Raw genomic sequence first — 6,844 nt, 5'->3', positions numbered from 1 at the left:
TTTTGGATACTAACCCTTTATCCAATAAGTCATTTGCAAATATCTTCTCACATTCCACCTCTATAAGCATTATTTTTAATGGATTGGCTCACAAACTTAAACTAACCATCGCATATAACTCGCAATGGTTCTTGTCAAACGTTGCACAAAATTACACATAAGCACCAACTGCTGTATCACCAGCTGATGCTTTTATTTTTTTTAATGTTCATTTGTTTCCAAGAGAGACAGAGCACCAGCAGGAGAGGGGCAGAGAGAGAGCGAGACACAGAATCTGAAGCAAGTTCCAGGCTCTGAACTGTCAGCACAGAGTCAGATGCGGGGCTTGAACTCACAAACTGTGAGTTCATGACCTGAGCCAAAGATGGTTGGAAACTTAACCAACTGAGCCACCCAGGCACCCTAAACTGATGCTTTTAATTTCACTGACAGGTGTCCATCATACCCTCCCCCTTCCATGACATGAGGCCACATAACAGCACTATCACAATGATGACATCACTCTAAGGCCTGACTTCTGAATGGCTTTACCAGGATTAATTTTAGCAGGATTTTCTTTGATTAAAACTTTTTATCCCACAGTTACCCTCCTACTTCTAGGGAAAATCTGTGATACAATCTATGAACCTTCTAACAGAACTATCATCCCAATGTAGGAATAAAAGATATGCATCAGCAAGTGATAAAAACTAAAACGTTAGTATTTCCCACAGTATCTTACAGTATTTCAGTGGTTCATATTCTTATTTTGCTGTGCTTTAATGGTATCTGTGTAAATGGGGTTTTTTTTTTGCAATTAGAAATGGAATAATGTTCCCAAAGTAGGTGAAATTAGAAAAACCTATGGGTTTTTCAAATTAATAATATGGTGCAAATGCTCTAGGAACAGTAAATCAGCACCTCCAGAAGTTGCAATCAATCCACTAATGTAGAGTCTGAACACTCACTTGCATAAATGAATGATAAGGAAATTCCTTTGAGAGATATGAGGAGAAATGTTGGACGACATGAGCAGGAACCTAATTCCTTATGGCTCTAGAATTCAAATTCTTCCAACAAAGGGTCTTCCCCCTCAGTCATCTGGAGTCATAGCCCCAACAGAACACCTTCCTCATTGCTCCTGCCACATCTTTGTTCCGCAGGGTATAGATGAAGGGGTTGGCCATGGGGATGATGATGGTGTAGAAGAGAGAAATGAACTTGTCCTGATCCTGGGAGTGGCTGTTTCTGGGCTGGAGGTAAGCATAGATGGCCGTGCCGTAGAACAGAGAGACCACTGTGAGGTGGGACCCACATGTCCTAAACACCTTCCTCTGTCCTGCAGCTGACTTTATTCTTAACACTTCCCTGACAATCTGACCATAGGAGAATGTGATTAATGCCAAAGGTATGAAAAAAAAAACCATACTGAAAAATAAGATCTCAGACTCATACACAGTGGTATCAACACAGGCAAGCTTGAGCAGTGGGGGGATCTCACAAAAGAAGTGGTCTATTTTATTTCCCCCACAAAGTGGAATAAGAAAGATAAGCATTGTCTGCAATACAGAGTGGATAAAACCAATGAACCACGACACAGAAGCCATCAGACACAGAGACGAGGGTGCATGATCACTGTGTAGTGCAGAGGCCTGCAGACAGCTGCATAGCGGTCAAATGCCATCACCCCTAGGAGGATGCATTCTGTGCCTCCCAACCCTAGAGAGATGAACAGCTGAGCTACACAGCCACCAAAGGAGATGGACTTGTCTGCCCCCCTGAGATGGACCAGGAGCTGAGGGACAGTGCTGGTTGTGTAACACAGGTCCAGAAAGCTCAGGCTGGAGAGGAAAAAGTACATGGGAGTGTGAAGTTGTGGGTCCAGGTGGGACAGTGCAATGACGGTTGTGTTTCCCAGCAGGGTGAGCAGATAGAAGATCAGAAGAACCACAAAAAGGATACTCTCCAGTTGAGGCCGGTCAGAAAAACCCAGCAGGTAAAACCCAGTGAAAGAACTGTCATTTTTCTGGTCCATCCTTTCTTACCACATGTTTCCTGTCAAGATCAAGTATTTAACAACAATAACAACAACAAAAATCTTCATAAAACTAAGGTTGTTGGCAAGTGGATCTATCATATTAAAGACAGGGCCTTGCGATTTTATTACTCACTATTTGATTAAACGATGTATCAGTGAAATGAACATAGCTTATACCAAATTAGTTCCACATTATTGCAAAAGGAAATCATTATTATTTGATATCAGAAAAATCTAATAATGTACCTTGTATTTGCATCTGTCATAGGTACATTTAAAAATGTATTCAGGAGCACCAGGGTGGCTCAGTTGGTTGAGCCTCCGACTTCAGCTCAGGTCATGATCTCACGTTCCTGGGTTCGAGCCCCACATCGGGCTCTGTGCGACAGCTCAGAGCATGGAGCCTGCTTCAGATTCTGTGTCTTCTTCTCTCTCTGCCCCTCACTGCTCATGCTCTGTCTCATCTCTGTCTCAAAAATAAATAAAGCATTAAAAATAATTTATGGTAGCAAATCAAATATTCAGTCATTGAGAACCTAACAACACCATCATTCAAATATAGTGCTTTACTCATTTTCTGAACTTTAAAAAAAAATGTAATTGTTTTTTTTCGATGGAGAGAGAGACACAGAGTTCAAATGGGGGGGGGGCAGAGAGAGGGAGACACAGAATCCAAGGCAAGCTCCAGGCTTTGAGCTGTTGGCACAGAGCATAATATAGGACTACAACTCAAGAGCCACCAGACCATGCCCCGAGATGAAGTGGGACACTTAACTTACTGAGCCACCCAGGTGCACCACAGTGCTTTGCTGTTTGATCAAAAGATACTTCAAATTACCATAGCAATATAACAGGAACTCTGAACACTTCAATAGTTCAACAACCAAATGGCTGTTCAGAGTCCCTTGGAATCACAACTCTAAAATACAGTGACCAACACTTTCTTCTTCATTCCACAGGATTCTTCATCACAAATTACCTAGGAGAGTTTGTAAAATTCCTGGGAGATGTAGGATTATTCTGTATGAACGTTCCAATTGGGGGTGCATGGCTGCCTGAGTCAGTAGAGCAGGCAAAGCTATATCCCAGGGTCTTGAGTTCAAGCCCCATGTTGGGCATGGAGCCTATTTAACACAAAGTTTTTAAACATTCTGATCATAGGAAACTTTTTAAAAGTTAACCAATTGTATACTCTATAACCAGACTGCAATACTTCATGTCACTCCCTATGATAAAACAAGTAAATATATAAATACATAGACAAGAAGACAGATACATTCTCAAAGCAAAGACAGGCCAGCGTGCTATAATGGAAACCTTCCACTAGCACAAGGAAAGGCATAAAGAAAAGGATATTTTCATATTAAACAAAATTCTCAGACATCCATCTGCATCAGGGTAATTATCAACTTTCTAGAAGCTATCCTGAAGAGTTAGTCACACTGGGCCAAACTGCACTGCCAAACATCAGGCACATCTGACGACCATTTGTATCCAGCTTCTTAGGACAGAGTAAGCACAGTCATACATCGACCAAAGCATCTCACTTCTATCACATTCAAATGGTTAGGCCTACAGTACATTTTTAAGTCTTCTAAGACTTTCGAGGTCTGGCACACAAAAACATCCTAATAGAATGAAATAAAAAGGTGTGTGAGACACTCTCAATGTGCAACAACAGGGAAGATCCCCTGACTCAACCTGGTCAGAAGAGCAAATACAAAGAAACCAGGCTTCAGTCTCATGCACACATGCACTAATATGGATACTCTTGTTGAAATAAATTACCTGCATATTTTAAGTGTCTATGACAAAGACAACACTCACTGAAATGAAGGAGGACAAAAATAAAATGCTAACTTATTTCTAGAAAAAAAAAAGAACGAAATAATGCACCAAAAGAATAAAATAACGAGGGGCACCTAGGTGGCTAAGTCTTTTGAGCAGTGTCCACTTTGGCTCAGGTCATAATCTCACAGTTGGTGGTTTTGAGACCCGCATCAGACTCTGGGCTGACAGCTCAGAGCCTGGAGCTGCTTCAAATTCTGTGCCTCCCTCTCTCTCTGCACCTACCCCACTCATGCTGTGTGTGTGTGTGTGTGTGTGTGTGTGTGTGTGTGTGTGTGTGTGTGTGCATGAAAGAATGCAGAATGACTACCTGACAGGTATAATAATGAATGTCATTATTAGTTGAAAAGTAACTTATCCGGCAAAAGAGATGTGCATTAAAGCAGAAACAAGAGTGTCATTGTGTCTGGAGGTTACAATTGCTCCCAGGTTCTCCCTGGGTAGCACGTAGGAGGGAACTGCAGTACTCATGTCACAGTCCATCATCTTCATGATATTTTTCTCATCACAATTCAGAAAAAATATTATCCTTAGTAACACTGGATAAGGAAAAGTTTGGGCTGTGAAATAACTTCTCCCCTCAATTCTCGAGAGTATGATCTGCTGATCTGGGTCACTTGTTCCTTCCTCCTCCCCTTCTCCACCCCTCTTAAAGCTCATGCACCACACAGAGAAAGACATGTTTCCTCTGAGGTTAATAGGAAATTCAACTCATTTCCTTCTTACTACATTTAAACAATGATGTACTTAGACTAAGACCCACCATCTTGTTTAGTAGCATGAAATGACTGAATGCAGTAAGAGAGATTGATTCCTCTCAGACAAACTATGTAAATGATACCAGCTGGAAATATTGAACACATCCAGACCAGGCACAGAGGCTACAATGGTGTTCCATGAACTTCCTAAATATAACATGGTACAGGAAAGCCCACTTATAAACTCACACATATATTATAATTTGCATACAAAAAGATAGACACTTGAAAAAAAGAACAGTTTACATATACAGAGAAAAAAGTATTATTAATTAAAATATAAACAGAATCTACAAAATAAAAACATTGCCATTAAATGTAAAAACTAACCTCAAAAAAGAATATAATTGAAATGATATCTCACAAGACCCCAATTTTACAACAAAAATTAAGAGAACAGGAAACAAATGAAAGAGATTAAATGCTTACTACTGATACACATAAGGTGATAGATGATTACTTTCAATGTTGAATGCCAACACAAACCCCTACAATTTTAGTGGATGAATATAGATATCCACAAGCTAAGTGCTCACTACGCACACTACACCCTTTATAAAGACAAAAGATCTCAATATATTGTCTCTATTTAAGATATTTCAAATATATAACATTCACTGATATACTGACACACACACACTGGGCCCTATCCAGTTCCTGAATGAATCCTGAGAAAGTGCGGGCAGGATTTCCACAGCCTCAAAGCTACAACTGAATCGCTACTGCTTTCATGATGCCTCCCTCTCATAGAACTGAGTCGAACTCAGATATAGGAGAACAGGCCCCGATGACAACGGAGGACAAGCAAAAGAGGGGATGCAGCCACCACAAGACAGGAAATGAGAGAGCTGATGGACACTGACGCTGCTGCAGGGCAGGTTCTATGGAAGAAGAGGGTGAAGGAGAAATTCCACTGAGTGTTGTTTGTTCTGGGAATGATCTGAGGAGAAACGGGGTGAGGGAAGGAAGATGGAGTAAAGAATGCTACTAAGCAAGGATGTGGTCTCCAGTGGAACAGAGCAGGAGCCTGATCCCAAGAGACGGTGGACAGAACTCTCCAGTAGAAACATCCATGTGTGATGGTAGACATACTCTGTCCTCACTGCCCAACACTACACCACTCTGCACCTGTCACTACCTGAGCATTTTAAATGTCCTAGCTAAGAAACGGAGTTTTACATTTTATTAAATACTAATGAATTTAAATGTAAATAGCCTCCTGTACCTACTTACTGAAGCAATAGACAGCCCCACTCTAGAGCATGAATTGCATCAGATTCAGTCTTGCCTTGACATTGGCAGCCTTTGTACATCCCATGAGTCTGTCACTGACTGTGAGCTGCCCCCACCATGTTCCCCAGACTACCTGGCAACGTGGCTCCCTTCAGCTGAGAGCAATACTCTCAAGCAGGGAATTGCTGGGAATCTCAGAGCCCTGACTCATAACAAATAGGGTTTGCATTGGAGCGCCAGCAGGTGAAAAGGGTCTGAGCAGGTCCCCAATAGCGTTCTTACCAGAGTCCATTCATGATCCTGTGCAAGGATGGAAGGACGGGACCTAGTGTACTCACACATCACCTCAGTGCAATCACACACACACACACACACACACACACACACACACACACGAAGACATACACACAATGCACTCACACAACACACCATGTCATTTCCTTCTTTCCTCAATTAAGTTAACATTCAGATTTCCTTCTTCCTCTTTCTCAGATTGTTATATATTTTTATGGGAAGATTATCATTTCTTGTTATCACGTTAAGTAAATATGAATTGACAAAGTATTCACTAAATGTAACTCCCCTGTTGGAATTTTCAACATAGCATTTTAAAACTCCATACATATATTACATATTTTGGTAAACTGTAAGGGAGAAAATAAGCACTTAGAAAATATAAACTGACAATGTGTTTATGCATAGAGAACAAACATTATCTCATTTTGCAGACAATAAGGAAGCAAAGGAAAAACATGGAAGCATGTAATCTAATACACTCATACTTATGCATAAAGGACACATTTTATTACCCCTTAATATGAATATTTATATTATTTTCCACATGTGCATATGGAGATATAATGAAGGTACAATAGAACAAAATATCTAGGAACAATTTGTTGGTGTCTACAATAAACACTTAAATTTAGTTCTTTATTTTGCTCAGTTTCCATGGTCTATTCTCTTTCGCAGTGGACCATATATGCAA

At 40.6% G+C, this 6,844-nt stretch overlaps 1 pseudogene; it reads right to left on the bottom strand.

Moving 5' to 3' along the window:
- Positions 1 to 1,076: 1,076 nt before the first annotated feature.
- LOC115296561 lies at positions 1,077 to 2,029 on the bottom strand (annotated as a pseudogene).
- Positions 2,030 to 6,844: the final 4,815 nt, after the last annotated feature.

Source organism: Suricata suricatta, chromosome 7, assembly GCF_006229205.1.
Source record: "Suricata suricatta isolate VVHF042 chromosome 7, meerkat_22Aug2017_6uvM2_HiC, whole genome shotgun sequence".
NCBI lineage: Eukaryota > Metazoa > Chordata > Mammalia > Carnivora > Herpestidae > Suricata > Suricata suricatta.
This window is presented reverse-complemented; position numbering and strand designations above follow the sequence as displayed.